The sequence below is a fragment of the Cervus canadensis genome, chromosome 22 (assembly GCF_019320065.1).
Source record: "Cervus canadensis isolate Bull #8, Minnesota chromosome 22, ASM1932006v1, whole genome shotgun sequence".
Taxonomy (NCBI): domain Eukaryota; kingdom Metazoa; phylum Chordata; class Mammalia; order Artiodactyla; family Cervidae; genus Cervus; species Cervus canadensis.
In genome coordinates, this window is record NC_057407.1 from 4644009 (window position 1) to 4660816 (window position 16808).

Consider the following 16808-nt stretch of genomic DNA (forward strand, 5'->3'; position numbering starts at 1 on the left):
TTCAAATATACACTGTCCTGTCCTTTTGTCTGTACTTTTAAATGTCTTAAAAATGCAAGATGTAATATCCTAGCTGGATCCACAGAAATTAGAAAAGAATCCTGCTTTTTTTTTTCCCACTATGCTTTCCTGAAACCAGCAGAGAAGACTTATTTTATATCCATCTCACTCATGTTTTAACAGTATCTACTCCGGCCAGAGCTAAGATATATTTAACCTCACATTCTGTCTTCCGTGAACCAACTTGCTTCCAAAAACCTGACGGTGGCTGCTGAAATGTGGCAAGGGTTTAATTGCTGGGCCGCACTCACAGAAAACTAAACCAGTGAGCCCAAGACCTGTTCCACAGTGGGGTTTCTCAGGGGGCTTTTCTCCCCTCCTGGAGCAATCTACAACAATTTTCCAAACTGCACTCACAATGCATTCATTCCCAGGATCACTACTCTGAGGGCATATAAATAAACCATGGCACAGCCAGAGCCCACCAAACCTGTTTTGACAGATCCAGGCCAAGCAATTGCAAAGCTTCTGACCGTGCACCCCCACAGGCCTATGCGACAACCAGCCTTTGGCTCCAGCTTAGGTTCCTGTCCTTCCTGTGGGCCTAGTGCTGGCTTTTGAGGAAAGAAAAATAAAGCTGTCAACCGAGTGGATCAAACTTCCAGCAGGATAAACAGAAAAAGACTGTCATACAAATTCCTTCGAACGAGCATCTGCTCCATAGAAATGAAGGCAACTTAAAGTTATAAAAGACAATACAATGAAAATCTATATATTTTAACTTTTTTTAATGATTAGAATAACAATACTCAAATATGCTACTTTCATCAAATTATAAACCAGCCAGCGTAAGCAGAGAACAATACAACTCAAAGCCAAATAATACCAGGCAGAGAGCTATTTTTTATTTTTCTATGTTGATTCCATTAGGTAACATGCTCCTGAGCAATGAGGTCTTTTTCATCTTAACATTTTACAAAATTCTAAAATCAAAATAAGATGGTTTGTGGGAGGGGAAGGGGTTGTTAGGTAGGGAGAGTATATTATTATTAACGGCAAATATCAATTAATAACACATCCTTAATTATTTGCCAACATGAGAAACATGAGCAAGAGGACAGTATTTCTAGAAAGCATTAAAATTACAGATGGTGACTGCAGTCATGAAATTAAGACGCTTGCTCCTTGGAAGAAAAGCTATGACCAACCTACCAACCTAGACAGCATATTAAAAAGCAGAGACATTACTTTGTCAACAAAGGTCCGTCTAGACAAAGCTATGGTTTTCCCAGTAGTCATGTATGGATGTGAGAGTTGGACTATAAAGAAAGCTGAGCACCGCAGAATTGATGCTTTTGAACTGTGGTGTTGGAGAAGACTTGAGAGTCCCTTGGACTGCCAGATCCAACCAGTCAATCCTAAAGGAAATCAGTCCTGAATATTCATTGGAAGGACTGATGCTAAAGCTGAAACTTCAATACTTTGGCCACCTGATGCAAAGAACTGACTCACTGGAAAAGACCCTGATGCTGGGAAAGATTGAAGCAGGAGGAGAAGGGGAGGACAGAGGATGAGATGGTTGGATGGCATCACAGACTCGATGGATATGAGTTTGAGCAAGTTCCGGGAGTTGATGACGGACAGCGAAGCCTGGCATGCTGCACTTCGTGGGGTCACAAGGAGTCAGACACGACTGAGTGACTGAACTGACTGAAACACATAAGAGGATATATCTAAATCTAACCAATGAGTTCTCACCTCATTAAGACATCTCCTTCCAGGTATCACCATAGAGTACCTCAAGTTCTACACCTAATTTGCGATCTTCTTGGAAAACAAAATAAAGCGGTCACCTGTTTTCTTTCAGTATTCCCTTTTTCTGTGAGGGGCACTAAGTTGCCTAAGACAGAGAAACCCGAGTTCTCTCTCTCCGTCCTTTACATTCTCTGTCCCTCACCAAATGCCACCTAAATGCCATTCTTTTTTTCTTCCAGCTTTACTGAGCTATTTGACATACAACATAATATAAGTTTTAGGGCTTCCCTGGTGGCTCAGCTGGTAAAGAATCCACCTGCAATGCGAGAGACCTGGGTTGGATCCCTGGGTTGGGAAGATACGCTGGAGAAGGGAAAGGCTACCCACTCTAGTATTCTGGCCTGGAGAATTCCATGGACTGCATAGTTCATGGGGTTGCAAAGAGTCAGACACGACTGAACAACTTTCACTTTCATGGTGTAAATTTAAGGTGTGCAGGGTAATATGACTCACATACATCATGCAATGATCACCACAATACATTTGGTGGATAGTCATCATCTCATCTAGAGAAAGAGAGAAAAGCTCTTCCTGTAGTAAGAACTCATGGGATTTATTCTTCTAACAATGTTCATATACCTACCATACTGCAGTAGTAATTAATCACGCTTCTCATTACATCCTGAGTACTCATTTATCTTATCACTAGAAAGTAAAAGTGAAAGTCGCTCAGTCACATCCGAGTCCTTGTGACCCTATACTGTCCATGGAATTCTCCAGGCCAGAATACTGGAGTGGGTAGCCTTTCCCTTCTCCGGCGGATCTTCCCAACCCAGGGATCCAACCCAGGTCTCCCACATTGCAGGCAGATACTTTACCCAGCTGAGCCACCCAGGAAGCCCAAGAATACTGGAATGGATAGCCTGTCCCTTCTCCAGCGGATCTTCCCGACCCAGGAATCAAACGGGTCTCCTGCATTACAGGTAGATTCTTTACCAGCTGAGCTATCAGGTAAGCCCTTATAACTAGAAGTTTGACCCTTCTAACCACTTTCATCCAATCCTCCACCCCCTCCCCACCTCTGGTGATCACAAATCTGATCTTTTTTCTATAAGTCTGTTTGTTGAAGTATGGTTGACCTACAATACTATGTATGTTCCTAGAGTTCAACATAGTGATTTGATGTTTCTATACATTACAAAATGATCAACTTGCTTCCCAAATATTCTTGAATTATTTCCTTTCTATCCTCTCTACTAACACCACTCTTGTCTAAGTAAGTCACAGATTTAGAACACCAACTTATGGTTACCAAAGGGGAAAGGGGGGAGAGGATAAATGAGGAGTTTGGGATTAACATATACATACTACTACATATAAAATAATCAAGAAGGACCTACTGTATAGCCCAGAGAACTCTACTCAATACTCTGCAATAACCTGTATGGGATAAGGATCTGAAAAAGAAAAAAACATTAATATGTGTGTGTGTGTGTGTGTGTATACATAAATAACTGAACCCCTTTGCTGTACACCTGAAACACAGCATTGTAAATCAACTACACTCCAGTATAAAACAGTTAAAAACTAAAAAACAATTTTTTTAAGAAGTTTAAATCTCTAGACATTAAAAAACAGAAAGCCCTCAGTAGAAAAAGGAGAAGAAACCAGGGCAATGTTTGGATGAAACACCCTCTTCCACCACACAAAACAAAAAGACAGACATCTTCCCCATGAATTCTGCCAAGGTCAATACTCAGCCTTATTCACAAAATTCTTGGATAGTTTCCTTGGCCTAAAAAAATCCATGCTATTTCAGTGACTGAGTAAGGCCTGTGTATAGATATGGTTGCTTAGGCAACCTGTTTGCCTGTTTTGCCGGTTTTGATAGTGAGCACAGTTTTAATTGGTGTTTCAATACCATATCAAGTCATTAAAAAAAAATACCATATCAAGTCATTAAAAGAATGGATAAAATAATTCATGACAAAATAAAAAGGCAAATGAATGAAAAAATATAAGGTATCCTACAATAAGCAGGAGTTGTAGTATCAGAAATTATTAACAATTTAGGGAAAGATACACATTTCTAGAGACATTAAGAGAGTTAAAGAGAAAGAAGCATCAGTTCTTTAGATTCCAAAATGGTCAAATGATGGAGCATGAAAGTTCAGTTAAAAAAAACTACCTCATTCTTCAGTTATTCATCACTTCAATGAGATCAACGAAAGACTGCCCAAGCAAAGAACCTAGAACTACTAATTTTAATCTCCTGAGAGCAACTATATACTGGTAAAACAACTACGTCAATAATGCACACACCTTATTTTTTATGATTTTCCTCACATAAAATTTTCAGCACCATTTAAATGACAAGAATGAACAAGCAATAAGAAAGTCTCAGTAGACTCATCACACTGCTGGTAGTGTAAAACGGCACAGCTCTTACGGAAAAGTTTGGTAGTTTTCTATGAAATTAAATATTTAGTTATCATACACCCCAGCAATCATATTCTTTGTCATTTATCTGAAAAAAAAGATATATGTTCATGTAGAAACTTGTACATGAATGTTCATAGCAGCATTACTGACAGTACCCCAACTGGAAGCAAGGCAAACATATCTCAACAGACAAATGTTTAACTCCAGTACATCCATATAATGAAACACTACTCAGCAATAAAACAGAAAGAACTATTAACACTGACACACATAAAGACCTGAGAAGATCTTAAAGGCATTATGCTTAGTGAATGAAAAAAGAAAGCAAATCTCAAATGATTCCATGCACATAGCATCCTCAAAATGACCAAACTACAGAGATGGACAGCTCATGCATGGTTACCAGGGAACAAGGACAAGGACACAGGTAGAAGTGTGTTCCCATAATAAAACAATGTTTTGAATGTATCCAATAAACATTAACTACCGTTGGACTTTCAGGTTTTAATTCTGGTCCTGTTTCCAGTGAAAGTATTTGCTAACTTACCCCTACAACTAGCTGATTCACTTCAATTAGCAGTAGCTAGTAAGGCAAAACACATAGGTACATCTGTCTCTGAGTTATCAAGATATCCTTGCAGGAAGTCTAAAGAAAAGAGTGAGGATACAAAATCAAGCCTCGGAACCCACAGCAACTTCAGTCTTAGCTGGCTAAAAGGAAATCTAGCTCTCAGCACTAAACAGGCAAAGACTATGCACAGGGCCAAGAACGACAGGCTGATCGTGCTTGTTAGGCAAAAAATAGAGTCAAATGGTCAAAACACGACTGTACTGCCTTGGTACAAGATCTCATCAATTGATTAACAGGCACACCTAAAGGGGTGGGGGACATCTATACCTAAATAACAGCTTTTTGAAGAGAAATGCTGTCATATTAAATGTACACAATATCGACACATTATGATGCCAAAAAAAAAAGGCGTTCCTCTCAGAATTGACAAAATAGAGGATTTATAAAATCCTAACTTACCTAACCTAACAGCTTACCTAACCAACACCTATCACATGTTCCAAATTTTTCTAATGAAGAGTTAGACTGAAGCACTGCGCCTGGACTTTTACTTATCCCAAAATCTATCGAGCCCTCTAGAGGTAATCAGATAAAATTACCAATAACCTATTGCTGGAACCTGACAGAAGAAAGCTTGCAAAGATGTGGTAAGTCTGCAAATGTGTGAAGTGCAAACATATCCAGACTGTAAAGAAAAGGTTTCACAGTACTGCAGCACCAACCACAACTTATTTGTCAACCTACAATTTCCTCATGGCTTACAACAGTGTCTACTCTCCCAGAATTGTGAAGATTAAATGTCTAACACTTAGAGGGCAGCCTGGTATGCAATAAGCACAACATAACTATTGGGTTAAAAAAAAAAAAACTATAAGGATATATTGTACAGCAAAGGGAATAACAGCCAATATTTGATAGTGGCTTCCCAGGTGGTGCTAGTGGTAAGGAATCCTCTGCCAAGGCAAGAGACATGAGAAAAGTGGGTTCAGTCCTTGGGTCAGGAAGGTCCCCTGGAGGAGGAAATGGCAACCCGCACCAGTATTCTTGCCTGGAGAATTCCACTGACAGGTAGCCTGGCAGGCTACAGTCAGTGGGGTCACAAAGAGTTAGACACGACTGAGCAACTAAATAACAACAATCATTTTGCAGTATAATCTCTCATTTTACATAATGCCCTTATAAGGAGAAAAGGCCTCATAAGGACTACTATTTGCAATAAGTAAGTAAAGTAAGTGTTAGTCGCTCAGTCATCCCCAACACTTTGCGACCCCATAGACTACAGCCCACCAGGCTCCCCTGTCCATGAGATCTTCCAGGCGAGGATACTGGAGTGGGTTGCCATTTCCTTCTCCAGGGGATCTTCTCAACCCAGGGATCGAAGTCGGGTCCCCTGCTCTGCAGACAGATTCTTTACCAACTGAGCTACAAGGGAAGCCCACTATTTGCAGTAGTCAGAATCAAAACAAAATTTTTTTTCATGTTCTCACATATAAACACCTGCAAGCATATATGGAGATTAAGTCGCTGAGAAAAAGAATGAAAGGGTTAAAACATACAAACCCCAAATTATCTTGTTTTGCCTGACTGCCTCTTGGTTTCCAACATATTTGTTGGAAAACTTTCTTATTCATAGGTACAGGTCCAATTTAGGATTTTTTCCGATAGCTTTAATGATTTTTTAGTTTAAGTAACTATAAAGTACCTGGTACCTGATTTAAATTTATATATAGACATATATATATCTGCAAAATTATATTTCATTATTTCTTCTCATACTGTCAAAGCAGTAATTCAATATAAATATAGTATAAGACAAAGTGGGGATAGAAAAATAATCTGATAGCAGTGATTTAAAGGAACAAAAATAATCTTATAATCCCTATTTCAAATTTTGTCCAAGATTCTGGTTTGCTCATAGTATAATTTCATTCACTTTGCCATAAACACTGCAAAATTTTCACGGACAATATAATTTTAACAATATTAAAGTCTTAAATATTCAAGATACACCACCTAGAGCCAGACATCCTGTAATGTGAAGTCAAGTGGGCCCTAGAGAGCATCACTATGAACAAAGCTAGTGGATGTGATGGAATTCCAGTTGAGCTATTTCAAATCCTGAAAGATGATGCTGTTAAAGTGCCACACTCAATATGCCAGCAAATTTGGAAAACTCAGCAGAGGCCACAGGACTGGAAAAGGTCAGTTTTCTTTCCAATCCCCAAGAAAGGCAATGCCAAAGAATGCTCAAACTACCACACAACTGCACTCATCTCACACGCTAGTAAAGTAATGCTCAAAATTCTCCAAGCCAGGCTTCAGCAATACGTGAACCGAGAACTTCCAGATGTTCAAGCTGGTTTTAGAAGAGGCAGAGGAACCAGAGATCAAATTGCCAATATCCGCTGAATCATCGAAAAAGCAAGAGAGTTCCAGAAAAACATCTATTTCTGCTTTATTGACTACGCGAAAGCCTTCGACTGTGTGGATCACAATAAACTGTGGAAAATTCTGAAAGAGATAGGAATACCAGACCACCTGACCCGCCTCTTGAGAAACCTGTATGCAGGTCAGAAAGCAACAGTTAGAACTGGACATGGAACAACAGACTGGTTCCAAATAGGGAAAGGAGTACGTCAAGGCTGTATATTGTCACCCTGCTTATTTAACTTCTATGCAGAGTACATCATGAGCAATGCTGGGCTGGAGGAAGCACAAGCTGGAATCAAGATTGCCGGGAGAAATATCAATAACCTCAGATATGCAGATGACACCACCCTTATGGCAGAGAGTGAAGAGGAACTAAAAAGCCTCTTGATGAAAGTGAAAGACGCTCTCTCATCGCACGGCAAGCCATCAAGATGGCGCCGAAGAAAGACAAGAAGTCTAAGAAGTCAACCTGGAAGTTTAATTTGGATCTTACTCATCCAGTAGAAGATGGAATTTTTGATTCTGGAAATTTTGAACAGTTTCTGCGGGAGAAGGTTTAAAGTGAATGGAAAAACTGGAAATCTTGGGAACGTCGTTCACATTGAACGCTTCAAGAATAAAATCACAGTCGTTTCTGAGAAACAGTTCTCTAAAAGGTATTTGAAGTACCTTACCAAGAAATACCTTAAAAAAAACAATCTTTGTGATTGGCTTCGTGTGGTTGCATCTGACAAGGAGACTTATGAGCTTCGTTACTTCCAGATTAGTCAAGATGAAGATGAATGTGAGTCTAAGGACTAGATGATGCCATCCTTTATAGGGCTTTGCTTGCTAATAAAACACATTAAGCATACAAAAGAAAGAAACATCTTGAAATGGACCTTTAGCTTATCAGCGAATAAAAAACATTACTCTGTAAAACATTCATCTTTTATTTAAGTGTATGCTGTTTATATGGTGCTGGCTTTCCTTTAATACTTTTTAATATTTTTATTGGAGTGTAGTTGATTTACGGTGTTGTGTTAGTTTCAGGTATATAGCAAAGTGAATGTGTAAATAAGCTTTTGTCCACCCCCCCACCCCCCCCCCAAATACTTCGTATAAGTAGTATTTAAATAGCTTATAGCTAGTGGAATTTCAGGATTTCTGTAATGTACTGATTTTACAGATGTCCTTAAGTTAAAAGTATATAGCAAAAATACAATTTGGGGTGTAAGTATATAATAAAATATTTAGATTTGGAAAAAAAAAAAAAAGAAAGTGAAAGACAAGAGTGAAAAAGTTGGCTTAAAGCTTAACATTCAGAAAACTAAGATCATGGCATTTGGTCCCACCATCTCATGGCAAATAGATGGGGAGACAGTGGAAACAGTGTCAGACTTTATTTTTTTGGGTTCCAAAATCACTGCGGATGGTGACTGCAGCCATGAAATTTAAAGACGCTTACTCCTTGGAAGGAAAGTTATGACCAATAGATAGCATATTAAAAAGCAGAGACATTACTTTGCCAACAAAGGTCCGTCTGGTCAAGGCTATGGTTTTTCCAGTGGTCATGTATGGATGTGAGAGTTGGACTGTGAAGAAAGCTGAGCACCGAAAAATTGATGCTTTTGAACTGTGGTGTTGGAGAAGACTCTTGAGAGTCCCTTGGACTGCAAGGAGATCCAACCAGTCCATCCTAAAGGAGGTAAGTCCTGGGTGTTCATTGGAAGGACTGATGCTGAAGCTGAAACTCCAGTACTTTGGCCACCTCATGCGAAGAGTTGCCTCACTGGAAAAGACCCTGATGCTGGGAGGGATTGGGGGCAGGAGGAGAAGGGGACGACAGAGGATGAGATGGCTGGATGGCATCACCGACTCGATGGGCATGAGTTTGAGTAAACTCTGGGAGTTGGTGATGGACAGGGAGGCCTGGCGTGCTGCGATTCATGGGGTCGCAAAGAGTTGGGACACAACTGAGCGACTGAACTGAACTGAAATGTTCAAGAAGAAAAGTGATGTTTCAAAGTTATATTTCCTTTTTCCTAACAATTATTTTTTAAAATATGTAGATACATTTTTATCATTTTATCATTTAAAGGTAATGCAAAAAAAGTCAATATGAAATATGGAAATGAAAATAATCTGAGTATAAAATAAACTACAAAAATAAATCAGCACTTTAGGAAATTTACCTTTTGACTTTGTTCTAATGCAGTTTGGCAGTACCACCCACCCCACCCCTGCTGGAAAAACAAATATCTCTAGGACTTCTATCATTTAATTTTTGCCCCCTTTACACTGCCTGACACACAGTTGGTGCTCAATAAATATATGTTAAACTTTCCAAGAGACTTCAAACTTTCCATTAATAACCATCAAGACCATAATCCAAACGCCAGTACTCAGCAGTTTATCTGAGTACATCAGAGCAACTGTACAATTTTTAACCAATCCATCACCAATGATAACTAGAAAAACAATTTTGGATGCCAAAGCAAATACTTCTTGACATAAAGTAGAAAATAATTACCATTAGCTAGTTTAATCTACAAAAGAATCCAATGATTTGAAAAATACATAGGTTTAACATTTAAATATTTCTCCACCCTCCTATCTTCATAAATCAACTGGTCGTCATTAAGAAGCAACCATTTAAATAGATGTTTCATAACTTGATGTCAAAATTTAACTCCACAAAATACTGTATGATTAGAAATCTGTTCATAATATACTGCTAATTGCAGTGGGGGAAAAAACTTGTAACAAAACAGTATGTACCCTGTTATCCAGATCCACATATGTATTTATAGGTATATTTGCATCAGTCTATCATGCAAATATTAAAAATTATAACACTGGTTATCACTATAAACTATAGAAATTATAACTTTCTAGTTTATATTTCTCTGGGTCTTTTTTATATTTGCTGTACAAATCTATACTTTTCTCACAAAAGCAAGCAATAAAAACATTTTTTAAAAACTTTACTCCAAAAAAAAAAATCTTTACTCCTCTAACCAAGGAATGTAGACTATCTAAGATTTGAAGAAACATGCTTTGCCAGCCATCTTTGATTTTCTGTGTAGTCAAATCAGGGAGAAAATAAACCAAATGCACTTAGTTTCTCAACCCAGATTCCTTGGTTGAGTAGTTTCCCTGGAGAAGGGACAGGCTACCCACCCCAGTATTCTTGAGCTTCCCTGGTGGCTCAGCTGGTAAAGTATCTGCCTGCAATGTGGGAGACCTGGCTTTGATCCCTGGGTTGGGAAGATCCCCTGGAGATGGGAAAAGTTACCCATTCCAGTATTCTGGCCTGGAGAATTCCATAGACTGAATAGTCCATGGGGTCGCAAATACTCAGACAAATACTCAGACACGACTGACTGACTTTCACTAATCATTAGGGAAATGCAAGTCAAAACCACAGTAAGATACAACTTCACACTCACTGCTGCTGCTAAATCGCTTCAGTTGTTTCCAACTCTGTGCGACCCCACAGACGGCATCCCACCAGGCTCCCCCGTCCCTGGGATTCTCCAGGCAAGAACACTGCAGTGGGTTGCCATTTCCTTCTCCTAGGATGGCTAAAATCATAAGAAGACAATGTAACAAGTGCTGAAGAGAATGTAGAGAAATTGGAACCATCCTACCCTGCTGGTGGGAATGTAAAATGGCCCAGGCAGGCAATGTCTCAAAAATCCTTAACAGAGTTACCACAGGACTTGATAATTCCATTTCTAGGCAAGTGTATGTAGTCAACACAAAACCTTGGATTCAGATTTCACACCAGCACTGTTCACAATAGCCAAAAGGTAGAATCAATTAATGTCCATCAACTACAAATTGAAAACAAAATATGGCACAGCCATCCAACTGAATGTTATTTGGCAAAAGGAAAAAGAATGGATACATGCTGTAGAATGAATAAACTCTGAAAACATGCTACATGAAAGAAACCAGTCACAGAAGACCACACATTATAAAAGTTCATTTATATAATATGATGTCCAGGAGAGACAACCCACAGAGATAGAAAATAGATTAGTGGTTACCTAGGACAAGGGCTGGGGGGAGGGCAGAAATGGGATTGATAATGGGGTACAGAGTTTCTTTTGGGGATGATGCAAATATTCTGGAATTAGATTGTGGTGATGGTTGTACACCTCTGTGAATATACTAAAAACAGAAATGTACACTTCAAACGGGCAAATTTTAAAATACATCAAATTTATCTTCATAAAACTAACAGGATATTGCCAACAGGGAAAATAGCTGCATGACAGACTTTATATATTATCTTTGCTTAACTTTTCCATAAATCTACAACTTCTAAAATGAAAGATACAAATATGCAAATTAGTAGACAAAATCATGTAATACATATAGTGGAAGTATGAGGTAAGCTAAAGCTAAACTGCACCACAGCAGTTTAGAAAGACACACACACAGTGCCTCAGACAAAACCACACTGAATAAATATTAGATGTAAAAAATGAGGTTAGGCCTTATTCACAGGGTGACAAGACGAAACAGCTAGAAGGAAGAACAGAACTCACAGAACTGGAACAACTTCATCATTCACTTAGCCAAACCCAACTTTCCTTTTCCCACTTACCTACAACGTTCCAAATAAATTTACTTTCAGACCACCTAAAAATTTTCAGGAAAAAGTCTACACAGAGAAGAAAACGCACAACACTGCCTCTTTGTCAATGTAAAATTACTCCCTCTGTGGGCTTCCCTGGTGGCAAAGAATTTGCCTGCAACGCGGGAGACCCGGGTTTGATCCCTGGGTTGGGAAAATCCCCTGGAGAAGGGAACGGCAGCCCACTCCAGTATTCTTGCCTAGAGAATCCATGGACAGAGGAGCCTGGCAGGCTACAGTCCATGGGGCTGCAAAGTTGGACACAACTGAGCGACTAAGCACACATACACACAGGGAAGCATTTTAACACAATTATGTCTTATCTAAAAGGCTAAAGACCTTACTATCTACAGATCACACTTTATTATAGGGTTCAAGATTGAGATTACTGATGAAACATAAACGATGTCAAGATCTGTTTTCAGTGGCTTCTTAAGATGAATAACAGAGCACTCAAAGTGTGCTCTACACAAAATGTGCTCTGAACAGGGCACAGGGTGACTGGAAAGGGGCATGAGGGAATCCTACGGGGAGGAAAGTATTCTAAGTCTTGATCTGACTGGGGATGGACAGAGAAGCCTAGGGTGCTGCAGTCCATGGGGTTGCAAAGACTCAGACACGATTGAGCAACTGAACTAACTGATGATTACATATAGAGCAGCATACACATGTAAAAATTCAGTAAGTTATACATACATCTTAGATTTGTGCATTTACTGGAAATTATACCTCAAATTTTTTACATGACATTTTAAAAAAGATTCCAAAGAATGACCTCATTATTCCAAGGTATGTGAGGTAAGAAGAGTCAGATTTTGTTTTCTTTCAGTAAAAAGAGTCAAGCATGGAGAAGTAAAGTAATTCACTTTATTTTCTTCTGTCAAAAGGAAGAAGAAAAACAGGTCTTCCAACTCTCTTCTATCACTGATCTGACCAATGTGTGTCACAGACAATTGAGTTTGAATCTCAAGATCTTTCTACTGAGAGTAAAAAAAAAGTAAGGAAAACAAAGAGGACATAACCAATTCTAGTTCCAAGCAAGTCACCCAGCAAGTCACCAAGAGGACATAACCAATCCAAGCAAGTCACCCGGAATACGGCTAGAAAACTGAGCAACCAAATCAATAGCCTCTCCATCCTCAATGCCATATTCTTATTCACAAATAAGAAAAATACTTCTACCCAGAACTGGTTGTGAAACAGTTGCAAAGCATGCAAAAGAAGTTCACAGGTTCACACTTCCTCTAAAAACTAACACAGCGCTACCTATTGCTTCATTCTGTGGTTTTTCTAAGGGTCTCAGGACTATACTCCCTGGCCTTCATTTTGGGCCATTTACACGTCTTGAGTTGGAGAAGGCAATGGCACCCCACTCCAGTACTCTTGCCTGGAAAATCCCATGGACAGAGGAGCCTGGTAAGCTGCAGTCCATAGGGTCACTAAGAGTTCGACATGACTGAGCGACTTCACTTTCATTTTTTACTTTCATGCATTGGAGAAGGAAATGGGAACCCACTCCAGCGTTCTTGCCTGGAGAATCCCAGGGACGGGGGAGCCTGGTGGGCTGCCGTCTATGGGGTTGCACAGAGTCGGACACAACTGAAGTGACTTAGGCACACGTCTTGAGTAAGATAGGTAGAAGTGCAGAGGTTACACCTCAATGAACCAAGGTAAAAGATGGCTCTTATTTTATGGTCATAAAAGTTTTAGAGTTGGACTAGATCTGAGAAGTCAATTATTCAGTTAATGAACAAAGAAACTAAATCCTAAAATGGTCAAGTGTTAGTCGCTAAGTCGTGTCTGACTCTTTGGGACCAGGCTCACCTGTCCACGGAATTCTCCAGGCAAGCATACTGAAGTGGGTAGCCGTTCCCTTCCCCAGGGGATCTTCCTGACCTAGGGATCAAACCCAGGTCTCCTGCATTGCAGGCAGATTCTTTACTGTCTGCATCACCAAAGTTCAAAAAGGGTTAAGAGACTTGCCTAATATCTCAGAACTAACAGGTGGAACAGTCAAAGTTGAATCCAGCCTTCTATTCATCACACCACACCTACTATCTCTGTCCACACAAAAGCTGGATACCACCTTATCTAAAGTGATAACTATACTCTGGAAAAAAGTTGTTCATATTATGCAAAGCCTCATACTTTTCTGTCCCATAGCACTAATATTTTAATTTATAATCAGAATTGTAACTATCAGTCAGTCAGTACCTTCTTTACTCAGCAGTAAAAATCTCCTTGGTAAACGGAATAAATATCAAAATATTACTTGGTAAGTGAACACTCAGAGATAAGATAAGCCACGCAACACAGTCCAGAAAGAAATATACCATCTTTAACACTGGTCTCTTACTGACACAAAAATCTCCAAAACCTATGCCTGAGGCAAAAGAAGAACAGCATTATAATATTATCCTATCTATGTAAAATTACTTCATATATACACATCTATATGTGTATATACTTGTAAAGAGACAAGTATAGAAGAATGTTTACAAAATTTTAATGGTAATCATCCATGTGGGATGGAATTTCAGATTAATCTGAACTGGAAAGGAAGAAGAAAAACTGTCACTGTTTGCAGACAACATGATACTATACAAAGGAAGTCCTAAAAAACTCAGAAAACTGTAAGACACTGACAAAAGAAATTGAAGACAACACAAACAGATGGGAAGATATACCATGTTCATGGATTTGAAGAATGCACAATATACATCATAATTTGATTTATATACATCATGAAATTATCATAGTAAGTTTAATAAAAATCCATCATCTCATATAGGTAACAAAATTAAAACACTAGGAGAAAAATATTTTTTTCTTGGGATGAAAACTCTTAGGATTTACCGCCTCAACAACTTTCATATATAACATAAAGCAGTGCTAATTATATTTATCATGTTGTACATTACATCCCTAGTACTTATCTATAACTGGAAGCTAGTACCTTTTGACTGCCTTTATTCAACTGCCCCCTCACCTCCACCCATCCCCCTCACCTCTAGTAACAAACCTAATCTTTGCTAAGTTTGTGTTTTTGAAGAATAACCTATGATACTATGTTATCTCCTGTTATACAACACAGTGATTCAGTATTTCTATAGTACATTTCAAACTGATCACCATAATAAATCTAGTTATAATACATCACCATAAATGATATTACAAAGTTATTAACTATACTCCCCCAATTTTACATTTCACACCCATGACACATTTTGTTTTGCAGCTGGAAGTTTGTACCTCTTAATCTCCCTCAACTATTCCTTTCTTCCCTCTCCTCTCTAGTTTACTTTTTAAATGGCCAAGTCTGTCATCTCATTTTAGGACCACAAAAAAAAAAAGTTTAATTACTAAAACACAGTAAAAAAAAAAAGTTATTTCTGCAAACTAGAAGAGAAAAAGGCAATTCTTATTTCAGAATACTTGAAAGAGTAATGCAAATTCTCAAGGTACAAAAAGAAATTTAAAAAAAAAAAAAAAGAAATTAAGCAAACTCTAAATAAAATCAGATTAGAAACTGACAATCATAATGCATTTACATTCATTGTCTGAAATATGACACATGTAAACAAGGGAAAAACATATGACATTTTTTAAAAGTTTGGTCAACTGGCCAAATTTTTCTAAACCTATCTTAAGAGAACAACAACAACAACAAAAAGCTTAAATAGTATTCCCGGGAACCCAAACTATACTGCACATGGCACCATTTAGGGATCTACATGACTAGAAAAATGATCAGTCATTTTACGATGCTCCCATTCTATCCTGTTTGGACTGGTGCTAAGAAATCTTCTTGTTAATGAACAGCCAGTCCCAACTAAAAATGAGGAGAAGATCTAAGGTAACTCAACTGAAGGCAGAACATGTGGCCAAGGAAACAGCTGAAGCCCCAGAGAATGGGTTATTTCATGGCACTTTCCGATTCAGTCTATCTGGGGACTCTGTGCTTGCTTTCAAGAAACTGACTTGAAGGCCAACTGAAACTAAATGTTTAAAAATAAGGCTAAGGATAAACTGAGTCGCAGGATTAGGGCCAGGATTTTAAAAGATAAGACATGAGATTGGGCTTCCCTGGTGGCTTAGACTGTAAAGAATCTGCCTGCAATATTGGAGACCTGGGTTTGCTCCCTGGGTTGGGAAGATCCCCTGGAGGAGGGAAAGGTTACCCATTCCGATGTTCTCACCTGGGAAATCCCATGCACAGAGGAGCCTGGCAGGCTATAGTCCCTGGGGTTGCAAAGACTTGGACACTACTGAGCGACTAACACTTTCAACATTTGGGTGAGTAGTTGGGAAATCCTCTGATCTTAAGAGAGTACATCTGATTCATTTATTCAATTCAGTTCAGTCGCTCAGTCAATTCAGTTCAGTCGCTCAGTCATGTCCAACTCTTTGCGACCCCATGGACTGCAGCACACGAGGCTTCCCTGTCCATCACCAACCAAGCTTGCTCAAACTCATGTCCATCGTGTCAGTGATGCCATCCAACCATCTCATCCTCTGTCATCCCCTTCCCCTCCCGCCTTCAATCTTTCCCAGCATCAGAGTCTTTTCCAATGAGTCAGTTCTTCCTATTAGGTGGCCAGAGTATTGGAGTTTCAGCTTCAGCATCAGTCCTTCCAATGAATATTCAGGACTTACCTCCTTTAGGATGGACTGGTTGGAACTCCTTGCTGTCCAAGGGACTCTCAAGAGTCTTCTCCAACACCACAGTTCAAAAGCATCAATTCTTTGGCACTCAGCTTTTTTTATGGTCCAACTCTCATATACATGACTTCTGGAAAAACCATAGCTTTGACTAGACAGACCTTTGTTGGCAAAGTAACATCTCTGCTTTTTAATATGCTGTCTAGGTTGGTCATAACTTTTATTCCAAGGAGCAAGCGTCTTTTAATTTCATGGCTGCATGGTTTTCATTAGTAAACCTTTATTAGCCCACAGGACAGAGGAGCCCAGTGCACTACAGTC

General features: G+C 39.1%; 1 protein-coding gene and 1 pseudogene across 10 annotated transcripts in view; one reads left to right on the top strand and one right to left on the bottom strand.

Moving 5' to 3' along the window:
- The window catches only part of TMCC1 (transmembrane and coiled-coil domain family 1), a 152347-nt gene that overhangs the window by 119864 nt on the left and 15675 nt on the right, over positions 1 to 16808 (bottom strand). The gene's annotated exons all lie outside the window — the stretch shown is intronic.
- LOC122425137 lies at positions 7622 to 8123 on the top strand (annotated as a pseudogene).